At 41.5% G+C, this 26,609-nt stretch overlaps 1 protein-coding gene across 1 annotated transcript in view; it reads right to left on the bottom strand.

Annotated features, from left to right (window-relative positions):
• Positions 1-23,774, bottom strand: part of stard8 (StAR-related lipid transfer (START) domain containing 8) — a 242,959-nt gene extending 219,185 nt beyond the window's left edge. Inside the window, exon 1 of the mRNA XM_048605224.1 lies at positions 23,573-23,774. The gene's annotated coding sequence lies outside the window, so the exon portion shown is untranslated. The remainder of the gene's footprint in view (positions 1-23,572) is intronic.
• Between the last annotated feature and the right edge of the window lie 2,835 nt (positions 23,775-26,609).

Below are 26,609 nucleotides of genomic sequence, written 5' to 3'. Positions count from 1 at the left end.
CTTAAGCTATCAACAGTTGCCAACTGCAACAGCCATCTCTGATAGATGTTTTTGTTAGGCAGGATGGCCTCCTGCTGTAATTGTAGGGAAGAGCTCTACCTTCCTCTCAAGCCTTCTGAAGAACATCTAGCAAGGTGTCGCTAAATCAAAGTGCCACTTTTTGCCTGATTTTTGACATCTCCAGGAGTGCCTAGGGTGTTGAACAGAGGTTAAGTGGTACCCCTGGTTTGCAGAGAGTAAAGTGTTGTCTAGGTTATCTTTCAAATATGGCATTGAAAGCATTGGAGAATTTCCTAACCTCCCGTCCATAAAATTTAGCCATTTATTGTCTGTGCATATGTAATGTGCTGAGAAAACATTATCTGGTGAGGAAACCTGACCTGCCCCCATGCTAAAGTCTATCCCACTCTGAGAACCACCTCCACAATTAGTACCAGGGCTGGTAATGATGGGGAATTTTTCTGAGACGAAGTGCAACAGCAGTCTGATTGAAATATCACAAAAATAAAAATATTTTTCATTCCTTTAATCCCCTGAAAGCTGTTCGCTCAAATTTAGATACTGGTATTCAAGCACAGACTGCTGCCCAATAGCTGATACATAACTGTAATAATTGAGCTTCAAACATTATCCACAACTGCACCCCCCAACAGTTGTCACTGGGTAGAAGTCAGGAATGTGAGCCTGTTCTGAGATTTCTTCTCCATACTCAGGTTAATAGTCATACTCAATTCATCTGTGATCAATTAGTTCAACACAGACTAAGAATCAAGACTGAGTACATTCTTGTCTATACTGTTTAATTCCAACATTTGTACATCATTCAGTGAAAAAGTAGTGAGCAGTAATGATAAACCAAATAAACTATTCGCTGTATTTGAATTTTTAACCATCATAGAGGTGATAATAATTTGGCACTATTGCTCTACAAGAAAGTTGTGACTGCTTGATCTGCTGGTATCTGATTCTGCAGTGTCAGCAAATAAAATCTTGGGCACAGTTGAAATAAAATGCGACCAAATTTAATTCACTAAAAGCAATGAGTGTACATAACTCTGCATTCTAGTTCATGACTCCCTTCAGAACAATGTAGGAAACTTGTTAAGTTCCAGAGCACATGATGAAATAAAACGGCTAGCTACTGTGCTGCCAAGAGTTTGAACTCATGAAACATTCTGAATCCTTGTGATCAATCATGACATAGACTTTCAGCTGCATTTCACCACATTACAACCGCACTAAATGCCTGACCCTGTCTACTTATATAAACGTGGCTTGAACCTTCTGATCCAGATCCTAGGCGAGGCTCCCCAAGTTGTTACAGTGTCAAAATACTTCAACTTGTCAAGCCCCCAACTGGCTGCCCTTCTTTATTTGTCCATCCCTTTGGTTGGTTGCAACAAAGTTAATTTATAAAGGACTCCCTCCCTTGTGGATGCCTTTCCCCCAGGCCAAATGTATTTATGCTTTTAAAAGAAGCCAACTGGACCAGGCTTGAGTTAGCAAATGAATGAGTTTATTAGTTACTGATCATGAGAAGGAATAATAATGCAACACAAATATGCACAGGTTAGAAAAGAGAAATGAGACCGAACAAAAAAACTAAAAGTTAAGAAATATATCTAGGGGACTCTCTGGGTTATTCATGAGAAGCAGATAGTGGAATTTTGATAGTCAGCAGTTTATTTCCAGATTCTTGGCTTTATACATTAGTTGAAATTCTTTTGCCTGTTACCTGCTAGAGGAAAACCTGTTAAGAACAAGTAGCCCATTTCTGGAAAGAAAACTCTTAATTCAGATTGTATTTCCTGAGCAAGCTATGTCTATAAAACTTCAAAGACAATTGTGTGACTAATGACAACCACATCAGTCACAACATGAGAGCCACTTATTCTGGAATATTGTGTTTTGTTCTTTTGCCCTTAAGAATTACCAATGGCCAAAGTTTTTTTTTTCCCACAGAAAGCCAATGTCTGCAGGAAATCCTTTTTTTCTTCACTGAAGAGTTTGTCCATTTGCTTTGGGGATAATTAGAGGAATAAGCATTTATAATTTTATATTACTGACTGTTTTTGATAATCAACTGTGGCAATTCTATTGAATAAGATTTATTATTTTGTTTATTAAGAAACCTTGTTGATCGATCTTATCATTTAAAACCTGATATAGTTAAGGTAATTACTTAGTCATGTGGTAGATGGGAAAAGCATTTTTATTTTGTGTTTAAAACAACAAATGCTGGAGATCACAGCATGTCAGACAGCATCCACGGAGTGAGACCAAGCTAACATTGAGTCTAGTGTTGACCCGTGGATTAATGGGACCAGAACCACAATGCAATCCTCCAGCCTCAGTTGGAACAAAGTGAGTAATTAAACCAATATCATATACTTAGATTTTGGTAGGAATTTTACTGCTTGGGTGTTGTTTTACAAATGTTATTGCAACAATAGTGCAACTTTCAAGCGGTAGTTTGGAAGTGTGTCAGCACTGGCATTTGCTTGAAGTAATAAAAAAAGAGTAATATTCTGCATTGCATGCAGCCTCAGTTACAGTGCAATAAGTAAAAACAAAACTTTATGTAGAGTGCCCACTTTATAAATGTTCTAGAGAAATGCTGGGTAGCCTTAACTAGGCAAATTTTCTGAGGCTGCCAAACATATTAATTTGCTTCCAGTTCCTCTGGATATTGAATGCCACGTAAATCTGTTGCATCATCTCCTCCTACTCACTCTACATGGCTTCCCATAGGGCAAAATGCCAACTCCTTTACCTTTTTGCAGTAGAATAGTGGTATTTCACAACACTGGATTTTTAGGCTATGTGGAAAGCAAAGAGTTTTGCGCACAGATTTTATGATTCCGAACAAAACGAATAAATGCAAATACAGCAAAGAAAGACATAGCAAATAAAACCAAAAAAGAACTGGCAGCATCTGTGAAGAGAAAATCAGAGTTAGAATTTTGGGTGCAGTGAACCTTGCCATCTGCAAGTGGTGGCTTTGCAGTGCTTCTGCACCCAGTACTCTACACCCTCACCTCAATTATGTGATTTCATGCTCATTAGAGACAACTGGCTCACCATAAATAACTAGCAAGCACGATTGTGAAACTTTATGTAACATCAGCTACTTCATAAATATGCAAGTGCAAAGTGGGTAGTGCCTAAGCATTGCAACTCAAAATATTCCCTTATATTTACATTGTATTTACCAAGCACTATAATTTGATCAAAGTCACACTGAAGGTGATTGACTGTAATGCAATAGTTGCAATCACACTTAGGTATATGATCAGATATTTTTACTCCAAACCTTCGATTGAACTGTGCAGTCAGGTTAAGACATGTGCTTCTCAGAAATATAAATCTATGGAGTTAATTTTCTGTTGATTCTGAACTCTGGAGTCCTTTCTGATTCACTCTGCAGGTACAAAGCCAATTCAAATTTTCAAAAAGCAATTAACTTTTAGGATTTAGAAGGTTTCTATACAACTGGAAGAGCTCAAGCATTTGTTTTTGGCTGTAAACCTGAAACATAAATCCGACTTCCAGGAAAGTTGGACTTCAGTTGAATGAGAGATTAAAGTTGCACAAGATAGTAATCTTTTTTCAACTGTAAGTCCTTTTAAACTGGAAATAATTAATTCCACAGTCTCGCCATCCTAACTCCACCAGACTGCACAAACCATCTTGCTAATGCCATTCACTACATCAGCTTGTGAAGAGGCAGAGAAGCAGCAGTTCCCTTCACCTTAATCTCAGCTGAAAGTTATTTCAATGGCTGGACATCATTTAAAATCAGACCCAGTAACTCTCCACATATTATGTGGAGGTGCTGGAAGGCAGAAAAAAACAAATTTTCCCAGTTCCTGTCCTCCTCACGTGTATTTACTGACTGATAGGCCAGGAGTATTGAAGGAAGTTGGAGTACCTTCATATTTACTGACTGACGTCAACAATCCCAGAGAAATAAAATCCAAAAGTTTTGTCCAAGTGAATCAGTTACATGCTGCAGTTGCTAAATGGTGTACTGGAAGAGGGAGGTGATGGCCTAGTGGTATTATTGCTGGACTGTTAATCTAGAGGCCCAGATAACATCCTGGGGATCCAGGTTCAAATCCTGCCTCAGCAGATGGTGGAATTTGAATTCAATAAAATATCTGGAATTAAGAATCTAACGATGACCATGAATCCATTGTCAGGAAAAACCCATCTGGTTCACTAATGTCCTTTAGGGAAGGAAACTGCCACCCTCACCTGGTCTAGCTAATATATGACTCCAGACTGACAGCAATGTGAACTGCCCTCTGGACAATAAGTGCTGCCAAGCCAGCAATGCCCACATCCTGTTAATGAATAAAGGAAAAACAGTAACCTAGAATTTTGAATTTTTTTCCCAAGCCATCCATTCCCATGCTTAATCTACAGGACTTAGTGAATGTATAGCAGCTGGTATGTCTAGTATGATGAGTGATATCAGCCCTGTAGGGTGCATGTGGATGCCACCAAGCAGATTAGGTTCCTAAATAATTTACAAAAATAGTTTGGTTTCTTTCTCAAAGGCAACCAAATTGTGTCTATAACTTAAAGGGAGGGTCAGATGAGAGCCAGGGACAAGAGGGCACAACCAGCCTGAGGTTCCCGACATTGCTGTGACTCACAAGTAACTGGCCTTATGCTAAAGTATCCCACCGCAGCAAATGTGTGGAAACTAATGGCTCTGATCTAAATGAGGCCCAGCCACTAAAACAGATGGGGTGATTCCACTTTCAGAAACCCACAGGCTGTTGAAATCCAGGCCAGAATCTTGATTGATATCTAAATACAGCGCTGAAGGACCACTGGACTGTCAGGGATGCAGTCTTTTGGAATGAAATGTTAAACAGAATGCCTGTCTGCTTACTCTGGACTTCATCACCCCAGGGTAGTATTCAATGAATAGCAGGAGTATTCTTCCATTCTGTCTGACCTACTTTTATTGTCAACAGAAGCCTGCTATGGGGTTGACCATGACACCATCCAAATTTCACTACACATGAGAACTATCCAGATTCTAAAAGATTTCAATGAACAACAAGGATGATTAGGAATTTTAGCTCATGTCAGCTCCTTTGTTAGAACAAATTGTTATAACTCCAGTCCTACTGCTGTAAAAATCAAATAATTCAGTTTAATCTAAAGACCAAATCTGAGACCTACTTGAGTCTGTGGCTCAATAGAATGCCAGATTGTGCATGTACCAAGTTGAGTGCTTTATTTAACAAAGCAAAACCAACAGCATTTGTACTAAAATATTTTACATAGGATATCCTCTGCACTGTAACAAGTGCTCTATGAAAGTACACTGTTTATGATTCTGTCACTAGCAGCACACCCTCTATTTATCAGCATCCTTTCTGTAATGCTTCGTGACCTTTAATATAATAAACATTCATTGAAATCTCTGATTATCTCCACTATTTGAAGTTGGGTGGAGATAATGTGTTGCACCTGTTGCTGGCCTGTTTATGATAAAAATATCTCAATAACTAATGGATGGATTTTAACAAAACCTTGCATGGACATTGGGTACGCCCAAGGAAGAACTGACTGGTTTCCGGTAATGATACGGATTCAAATCCAGATCCTGGAATTTCTATAAATGTTGAGAGATTAGGAGGAGATTTCTTTTTTAAAAAATGTTATGGATCATTTTAGAATTTTGTGGATTGCTGAGGTAAATTTGCCACAACTGACAAAATGTGAGCAGAGTTTTCAAAGCAGTTTGTTGAATATGGATTGACCTAAAGACTCCTCAGTGAGATGGAAGTTCTTAAATAAAAATCTTTTTCAGCATTGTAGTCACAAAGTATCAACAAGGCAGGGAAAAACTTTAAGGATAAGCCATGTAGTAATAATAATAATGTTTGTTTAACTCAGCATGGTAGATGTATGCCCACTGCTGAGTACTCTTCACTTCTTAATAGTGAAAGACAGAAAAATTTATTTCTTTATATTGCATACCTATTCACTACTTTGCCTTTCTGGAACTTGCCCAATAGGTCCCTCAGTAAGCGTGCAACCCAGAAGGTTGTATTTCATTAATGGTTACACCGAGCTGACTGACCCAATTCTGGTGCTAGTAAAGCACTACAAGCAGCTTTTACATCCTGACCTGAGTGAAGGAGGATAAAAATGAACCAGAATTCATAATCCTAAACCCTTTTCATGGACACTTGCTTTGAAATCAGAATCAAGTTTGGTTCTATACAAAAACTGAAAGAACTGCAGATGCTGTAAATCAGGAACAAAAACAAAGTTGCTGGAAAAGCTCAGCATTTGTGAAGATGCTGCCAGACCTGCTGAGCTTTTCCAGCAACTTTGTTTTTGTTCAAGTTTGGTTCTCATATCACAAACAGTTGAATAGCTTACTGACCTCTGCTGTTTAGGCTCTCCTTTAAAGAATGATCATTTTTTTAATTAAAAAACTGGAAGCTTAGGACAAATGATAGATCCTTAAGAGTGTCACAATAACAGATCATTACTCACAGAAGCATTGAAATTTTAAGTAAGACAGGCTATTTTTCTTCATTATTTTAAAAATGTACCAATAAACCAAGGATGACCAGAGCGCAAATGCTGAAAATGTAATTCATTGACTGTCTGAAAAATTCCTGTAGGACTTATACTTCAGTCTCAAGAGAGACCTGTGGGATATTGCATCTAGACTGTATCAAAAGCACTTCATACAGAAACACCTAAAAGGGATTGGTGCAATGCAAGCTCCGAATTGTAATCTCCTATAGCTCTAGACATAGTGGAGGCTGATTAGCACCTCAGAAGATAACCAAATCCTGTAAGTTATATCTCAGGCTGTGGACATGATGTGTACTCAAGGTAAAACCAGTTCTGGGATAAAGGTAAGCTTGTGTTTTCCTCTTCCAGGAATACACAAGAGGAGTAAAAAAGACAAATGCAACTGAGATCACAGTGTGCTTCTCTGGTGTTCTATATCTACAGGAGCGGTATGTGCTGCAAAGCTCGGACAGGAACATCTACTTAGCATCCCTGCACTTAAGAGTTCAGGAAGAAGTCTGTCTCTCTTTCACTAACTGTTGGAAGCAAATCACCCATCCACAAAGCCACTGCTGAAAAAGAAACAAAACAACCGCATTCCAAAGGCAGCACATCTGAAACCACCCAACGTAACAGCCAAAACATTTCACCATCAACACATCACTGGCAAGCCAAAGATTGATTTGTATATTTTTTTTGTTACGTGTTTGCTCATTTCTCATTTCTACTGTGTGTATTGACATTGCATTTTATTATCTTTCCTTACATTTCAGTAACTAATAAACACACACTTTCCTTAACCCAAGAAAGCCTAATGAAAATTGCTCCTTTTAAAACATAAATAACTTTGAACTGAGAAATGTATCCATGAAGGAAGGGAATCTGTGTCAGTTTAAACTTATTACATCTAACCAAGGTGAAGATAGAGGGGGATTTTTGTGTTTAGTAAGTGGGGTGGACCATCGCTATAAGAGCCTGATCATATGACATCATTGGCCATTTTGGGGGGAAACAGCTTATTTTAACATTGATTCCTGCAGAGTGAACACCTGCATAATAAAACTGCTGCTGTTGTTAAACACTACAGCCCCCAGTCCTTCTTGACTCATATCACAAGATGAAATCTAGCAATAAGGATTAAAACTGCTTCAAGATCCATTGGGAAAACACAGAACCATAGTGCCCACAGCAGATCGCAGAGGCACTGCAATACAAAAAGAAGAAGAAATCAAAAGACACCATGACTGTACCAAAGCATCTACGTTCAGTGAAGAAAAAAAAACCAAAAGGAATTCACCCTAGAGGAGAGGTGAAAAGTGCAGAAGAAACTTGCCATGTGCTCCACTCTGAAGGCCCTTCCCTTTTAAAACAAAAGCAGGAAGTTATGACTGTATGGGACTGTATGACAAAAATACAAATAGCTGGAACTCTTGTGCACAGATTCAATCATTTTGTTCAAGCTATTCCTGAGTATTTTGGGAAAATGAACTGTGCGCAGACAGAGCAATAGGCTTTAGGAATCATTTTGGCATCAGATGATGCCACCAAAACCTGTAGGGTCAGGAATTTACCTGACTAACAGACCACAGACCGTAATACTTCGGTTTCATACAGGGATATCTTCTCAAACAGCAAGCCGCATGCAGAGGAAGGTGTTGTTACTATCAGTTCATACATTTACAGTTAAGTATCAGCAATCCAACTTACATGTTACTTAAAACAAGTAGTGAACACTTCAGTAATGGCAGGATAGTCACATTGGAAATAATGCACTACTATCAAAAGTGATGGACACGGTACTCCGTGGAGAGATCACAGGAACAACCCCAAACGGAAGCTAGAACTATCTATACAAGTAGGATGTCTCCAATGGGGAATGAAGGTTATCATTCCCCATAGCTAAAGAAACATGGTTAAATCAACTACACAAAGGTCACTGTGGCATTATTAGAATGAAAGAGAAAGCCAGAAGCTACTTTTGGTAGCCCGGAGTCTAAAATTAAGAAAGAAGTGAGAATATTTTCAGCTTGCATAAGTATTTGCAACCAACTTCCATTAGTACCATTACACCTATAAATAAAGAATAAAATATATTTTTGAAGAAAAGGATTCTCCCTCTCTTTGCAATGTGTCTTTGCAAAGAAGGTCTGGAAAATGATAAACTTTTTTGTCAAAGTTTATCCCAAGCAGTTTAATAAACACTGGACTCTGTGCTCTACAGACTGTTCCCAGAGATACACACTGAAATAAACATCAAGTTTTATTGGAGGAGCGTCAATTTGCTCTGCCTAAGATTTGATGGTCAGCCAGCACAAAATGCTGTACTGATTGTTACAAATTGGCACATTCCAAGGTCCAGCTGAGTTACACACTAAAGCTTGTGTCAACAAAAGCTCAATGGGAAAAGTTTGTTGAATAAAGGCCTCCCATTCTAATGTACCAAGGATCTGTAAATATCAGAGAGAGTTTGATATGGACTGTACCATATGCTAGAAATGCATGTCCTGTCTGAATTTTTAGGTCGTTGTGGGTGTGAACTCAGCAACAGATTCTATAGAATTCCATCTGCTAGCTGACGTGCCTACTTCCTGTTGCCATCCACCCCTTGCCCATATTCCCCAAAGTGGGAGGTGTAATGGCTGCTTAAGACTTTTGAAAGACCTAGTTAAAGCCATTGTCAAGGTCCACAGGATTTCGTCAGCCTCTACGAGGCATCAAGGAACAGGCCAGCTGCTGGAGGGGTAGCCTCCAGGTAGCTGAGCAGCGGTCTGTGCTCAAGTGGACTTCAAAGCCCTCCCCAAAAGCTTATTTGGCTTCAGCTGCAGTCATCCACCACCTTAATTTAATGGCAAGCCCAGCTTTGAGCCACTAATTTGTGGACTTTTGAGGAAAATCATAGCTCCATGACTGTTCTCCAGTGCATGCTTCTAACCTCTATTGGACCCTCATGTCAGGGTCTTAAGCCCCACAGAGAAAATAGGACCCAACATCTTTTGAAAGTGATGGTAAATTATTTCTAAAATGGTTTCCAAGTATAATATTGCAAACTGAAGCAGGTCCTCACAAGCAGCTTCCCTGTTGTTGATCGTTGGCCATGACTCAATAGGAACAGTCTCTAAATTAGCAGTTCAAGCCCCACTGCAGTACTTGAGCATGCAATCTATATTGGCATCTCAGTACAGCATTAAAGGGATGAACAGTCAAAAATTCTTCCAGTGTCTTAAATAACCTTTATCTCTTACTTAACACAGCCTGCAGATTATCTGATGGGGACAAATTGACTGCCGCAGTTGTTTGCAAAACAACAATTTTAGTGGCTCTAAAAGTGCATTGGGATGAGCTGAAGTTGTGCAACTTGTTTTTAATCTAATGAAAGTGCCATAAAGATCATGAATTAAGATAAGTACAAAGTTAACAGGAAAGGATTTTCTTATTTCACACACATTTCAAGACAATATCAATACAATATACAGTATCCTTTTATTGTCACATGTACTGCATTGTAGGAGTACAGTGAAAAACTTGTACAATGTCTGCCTTCTTATGGCGACATCTCAGGTGCAAGTACCTAAGTATAACTCCTGGGTACAGCAGAGGAATAGATGTAGTTGCTCACTTACAGAATTGAAAACAAGTTAAAAATAGGAAAAGATTAAGGGGTTAACATTACAGTGTTTTGAGGTAAGGTTGTTCCCTTACATCGGTCTCCATCCAGGACTTGCTGCCTGTGCTCTGCTCCAGGGCTGCTTCCCCACACTGCACTAGGCCCGCAGCCCATGTGCTGCTCCAGAGCTCAGTCCTTTAAGAAATATCAGGAAAGTTTAAAAAGGAAAAACAAACTAAGTATCAACCTGTTTGAACTGTATCATAAGCTCCCCTCCAGTGACCAACAAGCCCTGGATTGCAATTTGAATGTTGAGCTCCCCATCTCAGAGGCAAGGATGTTACCTATTGAAACACAACCTGCAATTGCACTAAATTGGTATTTTAAGTGTTAATTTGTTAATCAGCAACCAAACAGGAATATTATTCAAAGCTGATTCAGTTGCAAGATACTGAAGCATTTGTGAATTAACTGCTAGAATTTGCTGAGCAAACGAAGACTGTATATTGAAGTTTATATTTGATGTTATTGTCATGAAGCAAGGTACTGTTGTTATTCTAATCTTTCAATAGAGGTAAGTGTGAAGTGGTACACTGAAATAACTGCACAAGGGCTGGTATCCCATCATCAAGTCACCCTTTATTTACTTGTGCACAGTACATTGGCTGTACCCAGCCAGTTCGGAGTCAGTGCCCCAGACTGAGGAGATTCTAAATCTCCTGTTTATATCTTTTTTAGACCCAGATGAGGTTCCCCAATTTGTAATGTTTCCAGATGGAATATCTCAAATAATTCAGCTCCCAGGTGAGGAGGAGTGATATTTACTGACTTCTCTGTTGGCCATGACAAGGCTAATTTAAAAAGAATCCTTTCATAGAACATAGAACAGTACAGCACAGTACAGGTCCTTTGGCCCACGATGTTGTGCCGAACTTTTATCCTAATCCTAAGGTCTGTCTAACCTCCACCCCTACCTTATACTATCATCCATATGCCTATCTAATAGCCGCTTAAATGCCCCTAATAAGTCCGACTCCACTACCCTCTCCGGCAATGCATTCCACGCCCCAACCACTCTCTGAGTAAAGAACCTACCTCTGACATCTTCCCTATATCTACCTCCACTCACTTTAAAACTATGCCCTATCGTAATAGTTACCTCCACCCTATGAAAAAGTCTCTGGCTGTCCACTCTATCTATACCTCTGATCATTTTGTACACCTCTGTAAAGTCACCCCTTATCCTTCGTCGTTCTAAAGAGAAAAGCCCTAGCTCTCTCAACCTTTCCTTGTAAGACCTTCCCTCCATTCCAGGCAACATCCTGGTAAATCTCCTCTGCACCTTTTCCAACGCTTCCACATCTTTCCTGTAATAAGGCGACCAGAACTGGACACAATACTCCAGATGTGGCTGAACCAGGCTTTTGTATAGCTGGAGCATAACTTCACGGCTCTTGAACTCAATCCCTCTATTAATGAAAGCTAACACACCATATGCCTTCTTAACAACTCTATCTACCTGGGTGGCAGCTTTCAAGGAACTGTGGACATGAACCCCAAGATCCCTCTGCTCCTCCACACTGCCAACAATCTTTCCATTAACCCTGTATTCTGCTTTCAAGTTTGTCCTTCCAAAATGAATCACCTCACACTTTTCAGGGTTAAACTCCATCTGCCACTTCTGAGCCCAGCTCTGCATCCTATCAATGTCCCTTTGTAACCTAGAACAGCCCTCCGCACTGTCCACAACTCGACCCACCTTCGTATCGTCCGCGAACTTACTAATCCACCCTTCCACTCCTTCATCCAAATCTTTTACAAAAATCACAAATAGAAGACCCAGGACAGAGTTTTTGTACATACCTTTCTTACAGACTGAAATAACTGCACAGAGGCCAGTAGCCCATCACCAAGTCACCCCTTATTTACCTGTGCACAGTACACTGGCTATATCCAGCCAGCTCGGTGACAGTCCCCCTGGACTGAGATTCTAAATCTCCTGTTTATGATAGTCTTTTCTAATTGGGGTTGTTAACCTGGGCCAATCAAGGACCTCGTAGTCCAAACACTACATCCCTCCCCCACTAAGTCCAGGGATGAAGGCCTGGTCTTTCTCTCCTACCTTTTCCTTCGACATTTTCACTCCGGGTCCGGTTCCTCTGATTCAGACTCTGACACGGGCGGCATGTACTGGACCGTAGCAAGGGGTTAACATTACAGTGTTTTGAGGTCAGGATTGTTCCCTCACACCGGTCTCCATCCAGGACTTTCTGCCTGCGCTCTGCTCCAGGGCTGCTTTCCATTGGATGCTGTGGGGCCTCTTCCCCACACTGCAGCCGGAGCATCTCTTGCATCTGGAGCATCACAGGAGAGCTTCCTCCTCTTCTTCTGGTGGTAACAGTATTGAGGCTGCATCCATCTTGGACTCTGGGGTTTCCTCAACATGAGACAGAGGGGGAGAACCTGCAGTTTCTGACAGGCCTTCTGGGTGTTCTGAGGGGCCAGGTATGTTTTGATCCTGCCCCATTTGTGAGGCAAGATCTTTCAGGTGATCCACATATTTGTTCAGGACTGTATCACCTATACGCACTTCAAAAGTCATGGGACCTGACCTTGCATCAACCTCGCCTCGTACCCATATAGGGCTATTTCCATGGTTCCAGCACCAAACCTCTTCCCCCAGATTAAACTGTCTCTGTCACTTTGAGGAGGCATGTGGTCGGCATTGGCATTCCTGCTGCCATTTCACCCTCACCCTCAGGTCTATCAGATTTATCCTGGTGCAGAGTCAGAGTCATACAGCACAGAAACAGACCCTTCGGTCCAACCAGTCCACATCAAACATAATCCCAAACTAAACTAGTCCCATGTGCCTGCTCCTGACCCATATCCTTCCAAACCTTTCCTATTCACATATCTATCCAAATGTATTTTAAAGATTTTAATTGTATCCGCATTTACCACTTCCACAAGAAGTTCTTTCCATATGATAACCACCCTCTGTGTAAAAAATTTGCCTCTCATGTCTTTTTTAAAATCTCTCTACTCTCATCTTAAAAAGTGGACAAGGTCAGAAATCAGACAGGTTATAGTCACCAGATTATAGTCCAACAGGTTTATTTGAAATCACAAGCTTTCAGACCATTGCACCTTCATCCAGTGAAGTGAGAGAGAAGCACGCAGGCGCAGGATTTATAGGCACAGAGATCATAGGCAGAGAGATCAAAAGATCATACAAATGGTGTGAGTGGAGCGTCAACAGGCCAATTAAGAGGTCTCTACTGGTGATTGAGAGTCGGATGCTGGAAAAGGACACAGGCTAATGATACCCCAAATGGCAGTCTTGTATATTGATATAAATTCTTAATGGGTATTAACAGTGGTGTGCTTCTGGGACTCTTTATCCAGTCACAATTGCAGATAGGCATGTCCAGTTTTGTGTACATGTCCTCTATACAAGGGTATTTATCCAGCTGCGAGAAGCGGTTTACTATTTGTTTAACATCCTCACAAAGGCAAACTGAGCCATCGGACTCCACAATTGGTACAACCGGTGTGGCCCATTCTGCAAACTGCACTGGTTTGATGATTCCTTCACTCTCCAGCCTCCTGATTTCCGCCTCTACATTTGTCCACAAGACAAATGGCACCAGCCAGACCTTGCAAAATCACAGAATTGCCTTCTGGTCAACATGTAAAGTGGCTTATAACACTGTGTGGAGCTGGAGGAACACAGCAGGCCAGGCAGTATCAGAGGAGCAGGAAAGCTAACGCTTCAGGTCAGGACCCTTCTTCAGAAATGGGGAGGGCAAGGTGGCTCTGAAATAAATAGAGAGTAGGGGTTTGGGCTGGGGAAGGTATGTGGGATGGTGATAGCAGATAGGTAGTAATGGGGATTGGTCAGTGGGAGGAGCGGATAGGTTTTGTCCCCTTTGATAGTCCCAAGCTCTTTCTGAAAATCTCCTGGGTATTTCACTAGGACTTCACTAAGGCAGCCATTTTCTAATTGAAAAATGTTGAGCCAGTCCAGGTGAATCTTTCACAACCAATTCCACCCCAATAGGTTTGGGCCCGAGCCTTTTACTACCATCAGCTGTAACTCCACCGACTGAAATCATACCTTTAATCTGCAATGGTTCCCCACTGTACATTCTCAGTCTGTTTGAGATCTTGCCCAAACTTAAGAGTTGGAGTCCTGAGCGAATTACATTAAAAACAGCTTCTGCAACCACAAATACAGCTACACCGGTATAAACTCCACCGAAACTGTATGACCATTTAACCAAACAATTTTAATCAGTTCTGATTTGGACATCACTAAGCAATTTCATTGTTCCAATCCACATGTATGGATCTTTCCAGGGTCTGCACTCTCCTGAATACCAGCCTATGAGTTTTCTTTTCAAGTCAGGTGTTGTAGGACTCCTTTGCTGTCTTGAGTCTGCATACAGGCAGCAACTACAATGGCTTGCCAGCCTAGATCCTGAAGAACGTTTTAGCCACTTGGCTAAGGCTCAGCTTTGTTGTGGGCTGGCCAAGGGTCCCTCTGCTCAGGATATGCCCTGTGTGAGGCTCTGCGATTGCCTACGCTCAAGTGGTGTTCCCAAGCTCATTCGGACAAGTGAGGGTGTCCACTTCCATTGGGATGCCCTATAGGTCTCATGCTCCACTTGCCGCATTTTCTAATGACAAAGCCAGTTGCAGTGCCTGTTTGAAGTCCAGTTGGGCACTTCTACATGGTTATGTCATTAATCCCACATGCAAAAACGGTCTCTCAGCATCTCATTCACAGTTAACCCAAAATCACATGCTTCTGCCAGTCATCTTAACCTTGTCAAAAATCCCAATACGGATTCCCCTGGTTCTCTAACAGCCAATAGCGTCTCAGAATTAGAGGTGGTTTGCAGTCATAATATTCCTTAACCAACTCCGTCAATTCTTGGAAGGTTTCAATGTCTGGTGCCTCAGGGAAAGTTAAGCCCCTTGTAGCCAGAAATGTTGCAGGTCTGTGGGCAGTCAGATGGATTACTTATTGCTTTTCATCAGCCCCAATGTCATTTCCCCAGAAAAAATATCACATTCTTTCCACATATTGGGCCCAGTCTTCAACAGCAGGGTCAAACAAGTCAAGCTTCCCAAATAAAGGCATGATGCCAGAAATCTTACCCCGACTCCAAAATAACTGTTGTAAGCATATATTCTTCAGGCACATACCGTTTTCTCCTGTCACCACTGAAATAACTGCACAGAGGCTGGTATCCTGTCACCAAGTCACCTTTTATTTACTTGTGCAGAGTACACTGGCTATGGCCAACCAGCTCGGAGTCAGTCCCTGAACTGAGGAGACTCTAATCTCCTGTTTATGCTGGTCAGCGAGGGCTTTCCTGATTGGCCCAGGTTAACAACCCCAATCAAGAACCTTCTAGTCAATGAGATCCACCTGGTTCCAATCACTACATCCACATTTGGAAAGAAGAACATGGAGGCCATAAGTACTTTGGGAAAAAAGAGTAATTAAAAAAAGGAAGGGCAACTGAGGGGTCTGAGGGTAAAGATACATAAACCACTGAAATTAGTGGCATAAAGCCTTCAAAAAAAAAAGCACAGTTCTGATGAAGAATCATATGGGATTTGAAACATTGGGCTGAATCTTACAATACTTGGTTAAATATCATTTTCGTTTCACAGAGATTTTACATTGCATGATTTCTCGCACTACCGTCTCAAACTTGCCTAATTCACTGCCTGGCATTACCCGAGGGCAAACCTTTCGCCCAATGGCAGCTGCATTCTACCACTCACCACAGTCAAAAGAACTCACACTGCTGGGTTATCCTGGAATAGACCATCATCCCTGACACTACCACCATCTTTAAAAGGCTGTTGCATAACCAGAACTGCCCTGCACACTTTTTGCTAAGTCCAGGGCAGATGGCACAGAGTGGAAATTGGCAGCCTGCTTTGTAATTGGGGACCTGGAGGTCCTAGTGGACAGGTTGGTGCAGAGAAGGAACTTCTGGTAACCAAAGTGCAGCAGAAAAGGCCATGACAGCAGACCCAGCAGCCTTGTGAGGTTGCAGAGTGGTCTCAGGTATCCACCAGAAAGTCCAACAGCGCAAGACAAATGTCAATGCCTTTCTCCCCTCTGCCAGAGGAAGTTCTATCAATTTTTCTCTGCTATCTCATACTCACAACTTCACTGAACAACAGGGGCTAGGGCGAGAAATCAAAAACAAAAGAAAAAATCACACGATAAGTCCAGTGTGGCCTTGTAGCCAGAGGCAACAGAGTTTGTAAGGGCCTGATTAATGGGATTATTGGTTGTTGTCATCCTCATTAACTGCAAATCTTGCCTCATTAATGTGCAGCTTCCCATTGTACTACAGAATAGATAGAAACTAGATGCCAAGAAATCTCAACACGTAAGACAGAGTGGTACTTAGTAACTCCAGCTCACCAGATTTCAGCTCATAAAAGACTCAATTTTGTTTGACAGAAAAGATGTGAAAATAAAAGATACGCCTGTGACTTTAATAATTAAGTTAACTTTTTCAAGCACAACAACTTGCTCTTAAGAATCATACTAATATCTGAATAGTTAAAGCAGTTGGTACATCATACCTATGATTATGCCGATTGAAGTATCAACCCATTTTTCTATCTTTTTCCTGGAATTTTCAACACTCAAATTTATTTACTCACTTTCAAATGTCACTGGTCTTTATCAGTAACAACCATCGCAAAGTACTTTACTTTGTACAGTGCTTATATATGAGTAATCTATAAACAGGAATTTGACTTTTCTTTATTGTTGGTGAATCATTCTACCAGTTCTATGGGTTTAAACTTGCCATTCCCTTGCCCAGTGCAGGAGAAAGCCACACCCCAGGCTTTAAGGTAATAGTTATTTATTTGGACAGAAACCTAAAAAAGAAAATCACAAATGATCACAAAATGATTTGCATGAATTCCAAATACAGCATTTTTCCTATTAACAGATATTACTTTATAAGTTAGACACTTTTAAATATTGGCTACAGCCACTCACCAGTGGGATGCTACTGCATTGAACCACACAGACCAGGAAAAAAATAGGTTCCAACCCTGTTCTGTGCTAAATTGGACAATTTCACGCAAGCTGTGACAACTAACCACAGCATCTCAAGGGAGGGGAAAAAAAAAAATCAATCAGGTTGACATTTCTGATCCCTATCCAGTAGGATTGGAAAGTGGTTATGTGACAGTGTTCAAGAAGGACATGAGGGGTCAATAAAAACTCAACTTGTAGGTACAGATTTGAAAACCGTCCATTTGTAGAGCTGAAGGCAGTGCAACCAATACGAGAGGGAAGGATAATTTAAAGGGAAAATAGTATATTTCTGGAATCATTTGTCATGTGGGCTTCTGGCATTGCTACATTTAGCCTACGGCAGCAGGATGAGCAGAGTGAAAATAAAGTATTTCATACCCTCAGTAATAAAAATGAAACCTTGAGTCTTAATATTAAGAAAGTTATGTCTTGTCCCTGTCGTAGTTTATAATATTATGGAAGCTGCTTCGAGATCAATTATCTATGTAAACTCGACCATGTTTGCCTAAGCAAAGAACATTAGCAAAAAGGAATGAAATATTCTTTCTCTCCACACACAATGATTGTGTACCATATCCAGCAGAATCTGAAACAATGAGCCAGAGGCAAATCAATGTCTATCATTCATTACCAGAATAATGAGCTGAATTTTTTCGTCCTGAAACATTGTGCATAGCAGCATTCCACCTGTCTAAGGCTACATTATCATCCATGTCTAAAAGGTGAAGGGGAAGGTTCAAACTCAGATGGTGATATTGTTTCTCCATCCTTCTCAAAGTCACTATTTTCTACAGATCATTGGAAAGTGTCAGAAACAGTGACAACTTCATCCCAGCTGGATGTGCTATCTTCTGGAGTGGTTTTAAATTAAGGTACCTGATCTAACATGTGTTATTTATCTCACACTGCACTCAATCTTCAACATGAGAGTGGTAATAGATTTAGACTAAAAGGACAAAGAGCTAGTAAGTATCAAATGAAATGATAAGGAAGCAGTTTCTACAACCGGTGAGTAATTTACTCAGTAAATTTATTACGAAGTGGTGAAGACGAAAAATGTTCTAATAGCAAAGCATGGAAAACTTGGTCTGTATTTGAAATTAGGACCACTGATGGAAGAAAAAGAAGGTTGGTGTTCGCTACATAAATAAAACAAAATAGAGAGAGTTCAAGGCATGAACACTTTAGACTTTGGACACAAAAGCAAATGAAAAATGTTCAAACTATAGTTAATCCCCGAGTGTAAATGTGAACAAATTCCCTGATCTTGAGGTGCCGCCATGTTTCAATCCATTGCATCACCTGGTAAATGAAGTAAAGTTGTCTGAGGTATACGGACCGAATAAGGGCAGAAGGTTTGTTTTTTTGTTTAGTCAGGGCTTGATGATCAGCACAGACTTGGAGGGCCGAAGGGCCTGTTCCCGTGCTATACTTCTCTTGTTCCTTTTTGTTCTTCTAAAGGAACGGTTTTCCCCAAACTTGTGTTTAATTGAAAAGGTGCAATTGTGTGGAAGCTATACTTATTCATAGTCAGGCAAACTCTGTCAATCTGGGTCGAAAAGACAGGCAGAAAGTCCAAACATTGGCATCTCTTTAATTCAGCAAAAGCTGGGGTGGGGTTGTAGAGTGCTACTCCCTGGGGTGTGTGTGGTCATACGATGGCAATGTAACTGAACCAGTAACCAGAACCCTAGGTTATTGTTCTAGGGGCATAGGTTTGAATTATGTGAAAATCCTGGAATTAAAAGCTAACCTAATGGTAACCATGGAACTTATTACTTATTGTAACAACAACAACAACAACAACAACAACAACTTGTTGTAAAAACCTAGCTAGTTCACTAATGTAGAGTTGCTGCAGAAGACTGTGGAAGCTAAGCTCCTATATATTATGGGTTTTTGGTTTATAATGTGCTGTAGGGAAGGACAGCTGCCATCTGGTCTAGCCTACATGTGATTCCAGACCCACAGCAACCTGGTTGTTGGCTGAGCATGAGATGCCCACATCCCATGACAAAATAGAAAAAGTCGTAATGTTCCTGTGGCACAGTGTAGTGTCCCTCTCTTTAGGCCAGAAGACCTTGTTTCAATTCCCTGAATGAACAGTTTAAAATAAGTCATCCCTCATGGCACATCTTGATTGGAGATATACTATGCTTAATTTTGAATCATAACTGTTCCCTTGGGTTTTCCATGTCAATGCCTCAACAAATCAAAGCCCTGCTTCAATGAATTCTTGGTCCCTTTAACATTTTGTATTATTGGGTGGAACCTGGGCATCATGGCCAGCATTTGGCTTGCATTATGGAGGCTGTGAAGACCATAACTTTTCTGATTGTGGACTGAAGTGGGAAAAGGACCAAATAAAAACCATGGACCGTGGAAAGGATTTTTGTACCTTTTAAAAACAAGTAGCCTGACACTCATTGTATGTGCTGTTTACACTGCTCTTTATCTAGTTGCAGACTAAATGGAGCCAAGGGATGTGTACGAATGGAAATAAGTAGCTGATTGGTCTATGGAATGGTGACCTGTTTTCAATGACAAAGGCCTTTTGCTTTCCAACAACTATATGAGTAGGTAGCTGAACAGCTTGTGGGTTTGGTTGCTCATCAGATTTCCAAAAATAAAAGAGTTGTCCTTTCGCTGCAGCAAAAAAAACCCTCACACTTGAAGAAAGTCAGTTTATTTTCCCTCATCAGTTGTTGTATGTTGTGTCTTTTAACCAATAAGTCAGACATTTTATAAGTTGTGAACTTGTCCTGTGGCTGGACTCCTGTGCCTCCTGGTAACAAGTGAAATTGAGTGGGGAAGGAAGATCGAGGGGCAGCAAGTCCTGACAACAAAAAAGGATCACCTCAGTTAACTTTGTGAACATGGACCATTGAACTGCCTTCCCAATTTCTCCCTCTGCTCATGAAACCCATGATTTTTTGTGTCTGTCTACATGAGTATACAGGGGGCTTTTTACAAAGGGTTTAAAGTATTAAATCATACAGTTACAGATCAGGGTTTCATAACTGTCTACCTGTAGCTAGAATCTATTTATTTGTAATAAATGTTAATTCTTATTAAATAGAGAAATCTGGTCTGTGTTTTCTAGCAACATTAGTTTAAAAGACATGTAAATTGGGAATTTTGCATACTTTCATAATTTTTTTATCTTTTTGTGATGTGTCTAGGAATCCCAGGACTTGATTTCCAGCATGCCACCCAAGTGAGGTGTAACAAGGTGCACTGCAGCCTCTATTTGTTTTTTTATTTGCTGTACGCTTCCATTGACTCATGTTTGGAATTGTCCGAAAGCTTGCCTGTTTGTGATGTTCCTCTACTAAATGATGATAAGCTGTATGTGCCCAGCAGGCATTGGGTTTAGAGCAGAAGTGACTCAGATAGGATAGTTAAACGGGATGTAGTTAAGGACAGGTAAACCATGTGACCCAATGATTAAACAGTGGGTGGGGTGAGAAAGTAGGGTTGTATGTGCAAGGCAGTGCCATGAACAACGTGGCTTTGCAGCTGCTATGCCATGATGATGTCGGTGATGGGCAATGCCAGATTGCCAATACTTGCCTGGGTACACAGCAGCCTTTTAAAGATGACTTTTGTGCCAGGGAAGTGTCTTTCAGAAAGACCGAGAGGCGAGTTGTGTTTGGAACAGCAAGCAGTAAAATGGAGACATAATCAGATGAAAGGGACATCATAAGGGCCAGGATAGGTAGTTAATGAGATGAGGTTGGTGAGACACAGCAAGAGATCTTGCTAACCTAGAATTGGAAATGTCTCAAAAATAAAAACACCTCGACACAACAGTCTCTGTCCTGACGAGTGCTCAAAGCTTCAACAGTAGTTTTCTTTAAACCAATACTCAAATTCTGTTCTGTCAAATGACCTCCACTTGTCTGTGTGAGATTTGCTTCAATAGAACTATAATTGCCATTAGCAAATAAACACAGTTCAAGATAGCCAACTGCAGGCTTTGGTTTGGTTGGAGATCAACTTCTCACACTCTCACAGCAGCAACAAAACAGATTATTTGCAGAATAAGGCTTATCTCAAATAATCCTATCCTCCAGGTCTCAGGTACAACATTGGTTAGATTTAGGGACAACTGCTATTGGCCATATCTCTGAAGTTTTAAAGTAAGATATCTGACCATATGAACTTTGTCTGGTTGCCTTATAAAAGGTTGCATGCCCTGTGGATTTTTTTTAAAAAATATTTCTTTATGGGATGATGGCCTCCCTGGCAGGGATAGCGTTTATTGTTCATTTCTGATTGGCCTTGAGCAGCTAGTGGTAAGCTACAGTCATGCAGTGTGCTGTTAGGGAGGGTGTTCCAGGTTTTTAACCCAGTGGCACAAAGGGGCAGTAATGTAGGATTGTGTGCTGTTTACATGTATTTGTCCTTCTGAGTGACAGAGGTTGTGGTTTCAGAGTATCCTGATCATACTTCAGATGTAGAGATACCCCCGACTGCTGCCTACTCAGAGATCACTGGATAACAGTTAAAGCCTGGAATGAGTTCAGCTGTGAATAAATCGGCTGCCACTTTCATTGTATACAAACATAAAAGTTAGGAGCAGAAGTAGGCCATGCAGCTTGTCGAGCCATTCAATACAATCATGACGCCAGATTCCTGCCTTACCCCGATAACATTTCACCCCTTCCTTATCAAGGATCTCTTAACATCTGCCTTAAAAATATTCAAAGACTCTGCCACTACTGCTTTTCAACAAAGAGAGCTCCAAAGTCTTACCCACCCTCTAAGAAAATATTTTTCTCATTGCTTTCTTTAATGGGTTCCCCATAATTTTGGGACAGTGATTTCCAGCTTTAGCTTCTCCCAAGAGAAACATCTATTCCACACACAGCCTGTCAAAATCCCTCAGGATCGTATATATTTCAATTAAGTCACCTCTCGCCCTTCTAAACTACAGTGGATACAAAATTGGCCTTGCCTGTCTTTCCCCAAACCACCTTCCCATTCCAGGTTTAGTCTAGTAAACCTTCTCTAAACTGCTTCCAATGCATTTACATCCTTTCTTAAATTAGGAGACGAATACACAGCTCTGGATGTGGTCTCATTGACATTGTGCATGACTGAAGCATAATCTTTTCTTTATTTAATTCACTTCACAACAATGACATTCTTTTAGCATTCTTAGTCACTTGCAGTACCTCCAAACTAAACTTTTACAAATAATGCACCACTACATCTAAATCGGTCTGTAGCTGAGCTCTGCAATCTCACACCATTTAGGTTATACATTTCATTTATATCCTTCCTATCAATCTGGACAATTTCACATTTACCCACCTTATACTCCAATTGCCCATTCACTTAAATCAATCTATATGTCTTTATAGCTTTCTTATGTACTCTTCACAACTTAAATTTCCTACTTATCTTTGTGTTATCAGCAAAATTAGCAACCATACCATCATCCAAGTTATTTATTTAAAAATTAAGCAGAGATGCAGCATTGATCCCCGTAAAACTCCGTTAGCTACATTTTGTGAACCAGAAAATGACTCTTTTATGTCTGTTTCCTATTATGCAGACACTTTTCTATCCATGCCTATATATTACCCCACACACCATGAGCTTTCACTTTCTAGGATAACCTTTCATGTGGCACTTTTTCAAATGCCTTCTGGATATGCAATACATCCGGCAGTTCTGCTTTATCCATGGCACATGAAAGTTCAAAGTTTAAAGGGTAAAGTTCTCAAAGAACTCCAGTAAATTTGTAAATAGACATAATTCAAATGATCAATAAATATGATTTCCTTTCACAAAACCATATTATATCTGCTTGCTTACCTTGATCTTTTCTAAGTGCCCTGCTATAACACATCTTTTATTTGCTTCTCACATTTTCCCTATGACAGATGCTAATTTGATTTGCCTGCCAATTCGCCATGGAACTGGAGGACTACCAATGCCTGTGGAACCATATCCAACAAGAATTAGTTGCTTTCAGGACAGCAGGATATAAATATTGATGGGAAAATTAATGAACATGTTTACTTTCTTGTGCTACATCTGCAAACACACCAGTTGCGACCCAAGTATTTATGTTCTCAAAGCTCTCAAAAGAAAACAGGAACATGAGAAATTAATCCACAGCAGTACTTCATCATGGCATTAAAACAAATGTAAGTGCAGAAAACAGCTCATTATCCTGTAACTACCACTTCAACTTTCAGCAGCCCTATCAATCTAAACACAGTGTTCAGTCGGACTTAGTCAGAGCAAACCAAGTGCCTTCACAAGTTCAAGCTCTCTTAATTAAAAACGCAATTTGAAACGGTATTTACCTCAATGCGAACCTAAAGCAGAAACCCCTTGACGGTTGTTATTCAAGAAACGTCAGCACATGTGAGAAGGTGACCTTTCTCTGCAAGACATTTTCACCCGCCAGTTTAAACTGCAAATATTCAAAGTCCACATTCTCCACTGGCAAGCAGCCAAAGTTTCCTACTTTTAGAAGGAACAGATCCACAAGGTGAGTGAGCGCTGTCTCACTTCCCCCATGACGTCATCAGCCACACACCTGATTGCTGACATCTGCATGCATTTGACAAAAGACAGGAGAAAATCAGAAACAGAGGCAGGCAGCAATGAAATCCAATACTTAACCCTTTTCTATCTCACATTCAGGACACAGCATTTTGATTTACAACTGCAGGCAGTTTTAATCCCACCGGAGCAGCTGCTAAACCTGGCAGAAAATGTATGGTGTAAGAGCCTTTCTAGAAAATAAACCCTAAAGCTGCCACATGGCCCATGAATGTTTCAGGTATGAGTGACATAAAACAAGCAAGCCACAGTTCTTCTTTCACTGCTGAAAGTATCTATTCCTTTCAGGACATGGACACAGGCAACACTTTTATACCAATCAACAATGCTAATTAGCTGAAGTGATATTAACACGAGACAACATGGGTAATATTATTGCAGAGATAGTAGGAACTACCGATGCTGGAGAATCTGAGACAACAAGGTGTAGAGCTGGATGAACACAGCAGGCCAAGCAGCACCAGAGGAGTAGGAAAGCTGACTTTTCGGGTCTAGACCCTTCTTCAGAAATGGGGGAGGGGAAGAGGATTCTGAAATAAACAGGGAGAAAGTGGGAGGCAGATAGAAGATGAATAAAGAAGAAGATAGGTGGAGAGGAGACAGACAGGTCATAGAGGTGGGGTTGGAGCCAGTAAAGGTGAGTATAGGTGGGGAGTTAGGGAGGGGATAGGTCTGTCCAGGGAGGACGGACAGATCAAGGAGGCAGGATGAGGCTAGTAGGTAGGAGATGGGGGTGGGGCTAGAGGTGGGAGGAGGGGCTAGGTGGGAGGAAGGACAGGTTAGGGAGGCGGGTACAAGCGGGGCTGGTTTTGGGATGCCGTCGGGAGAGGGGAGATTTTGAAGCTTGTGAAGTCCACATTGACACCATTGGGCTGCAGGGTTCCCAAGCGAAATATAAGATGCTGTTCCTGCAACCTTCGGGTGGCATCGTTGTGGCACTGCAGGAGGCCCAGGATGGACATGTCATCCAAGGAGTGGGAGGGGCAGTTGAAATGGTTCACGAATGGGAGGTACACCACAACTTCCCCACCACAGTGATCGAAAATGCCCTCGACCGTGTCTCTCGCATTTCCCGCAACTCATCCCTCACACGCCCTCCCCACAATAACAACCAAAATGGAATCCCCCTCGTCCTCACGTACCACCCCACCAACTTCCGGATTCAACACATCATCCTCTGACACTTCCGCCATCTGCAATCTGACCCCACTACCAAAGACATTTTTCCCTCCCCACCCTTATCTGCTTTCCAGAGGGACCACTGTCTCCGTGACTCCCTTGTCCGCTCCATATTCCCCACTAGCCCCACCACCCTGGCATTTTTCCCTGCAACCGCAGGAAGTGCTACACCTGCCCCTACACCTACCCCTCATCCCCATCCCAGGCCCTAAGAAGACCTTCCACATCAAACAGATGTTCACCTGCACATCTGCTAATGTGGTATACTGTATCCGCTGTTCCCGTTATGGCCTCCTCTACATCGGGGAAACCAAGCAGAGGCCTGAGGACCGTTTTGCAGAACACCTACGCTCGGTTCGCACTAAACAACTGCACCTCCCAGTCGTGAACCATTTCAACTCCCCCTCCCACTCCTTGGACGACATGTCCATCCTGGGCCTCCTGCAGTGCCATAACCATGCCACCTGAAGGTTGCAGGAACAGCATCTCATATTTCGCTTGGGAACCCTGCAGCCCAATGGTATCAACATGGACTTCACAAGCTTCAAAATCTCCCCTCCCCGACCGCATCCCAAAACGAGCCCAGCTTGTACCCGCCTCCCTAACCTGTCCTCCCACCTATCCACTCCTCCCACCTCAAGCCCCACTCCCATCTCCTACCTACTAGTCTCATCCCGCCTCCTTGACCTGTCCATCCTCCCTGGACCGACCTATCCCCTCCCTAACTCCCCACCTACACTCACCTTTACTGGCTCCAACTCCGCCTCCTTGACCTGTCTGTCTCCTCTCCACCTATCTTCTCCTTTATCCATCTTCTATCTGCCTCCCACTTTCTCCCTGTTTATTTCAGAATCCTCTTCCCCTCCCCCATTTCTGAAGAAGGGTCTAGACCTGAAAAGTCAGCTTTCCTACTCCTCTGGTGCTGCTTGGCCTGCTGTGTTCATCCAGCTCTACACCTTGTTGTTTCAGGGGTAATATTAAGAGGCATTTTAAGAACTCTGGTGCCCATTCTTCAGGTGTGACCAATTATCAAACTGTGAGGAAGCATAATCACCTATCCCAATTCAGTACACATCCCTATCCATTACAGATATGAGAGGAATAGGACTTCTTGCTGATGTGCAACTTTCCGAACTCAGGACACTGAGGCCACTTGTAGCAATCTCACCAACTCTCTGATTGTCACCAGAAACCAAACATGAGGACCTTACTGCTCTCAAATCCTCAATTAGTTTAGGATCCTCAATTTCATACTGAGAAGTAAAATTTATGATGAGAAACCTAGGTGAAACCAATTATCCTAAACTAATTGAGGATTTGAGAGCAGTAAGGTCCTCACGTTTGGTTTCTGGTCACAATCAGAGAGTTGGTGAGATTGCTACAAGTGACCTCAGTGTCCTGAGTTCGGAAAGTTGCACATCAGCAAGAAGTCCTATTGCCTTCTGGGCAATTAGGGGTGGGCAGTAAATGCTGTCTTAGTCAGTGATGCCCTCATTCTGTGAATTAATAAAAAAAAACTCAAGCCAAAACGTAGGTCCAAATGACTGGCTATCGAATTGAGGTTAACGCAGTCAACTGCAATTTGATATTATCGAA

Source organism: Rhincodon typus, chromosome 14 (assembly GCF_021869965.1).
Source record: "Rhincodon typus isolate 14 chromosome 14, sRhiTyp1.1, whole genome shotgun sequence".
In the NCBI taxonomy this organism is placed as follows: domain Eukaryota; kingdom Metazoa; phylum Chordata; class Chondrichthyes; order Orectolobiformes; family Rhincodontidae; genus Rhincodon; species Rhincodon typus.
Note: the sequence above shows the minus strand (reverse complement) of the source record. Positions and strands in the feature narration are given on the sequence as shown.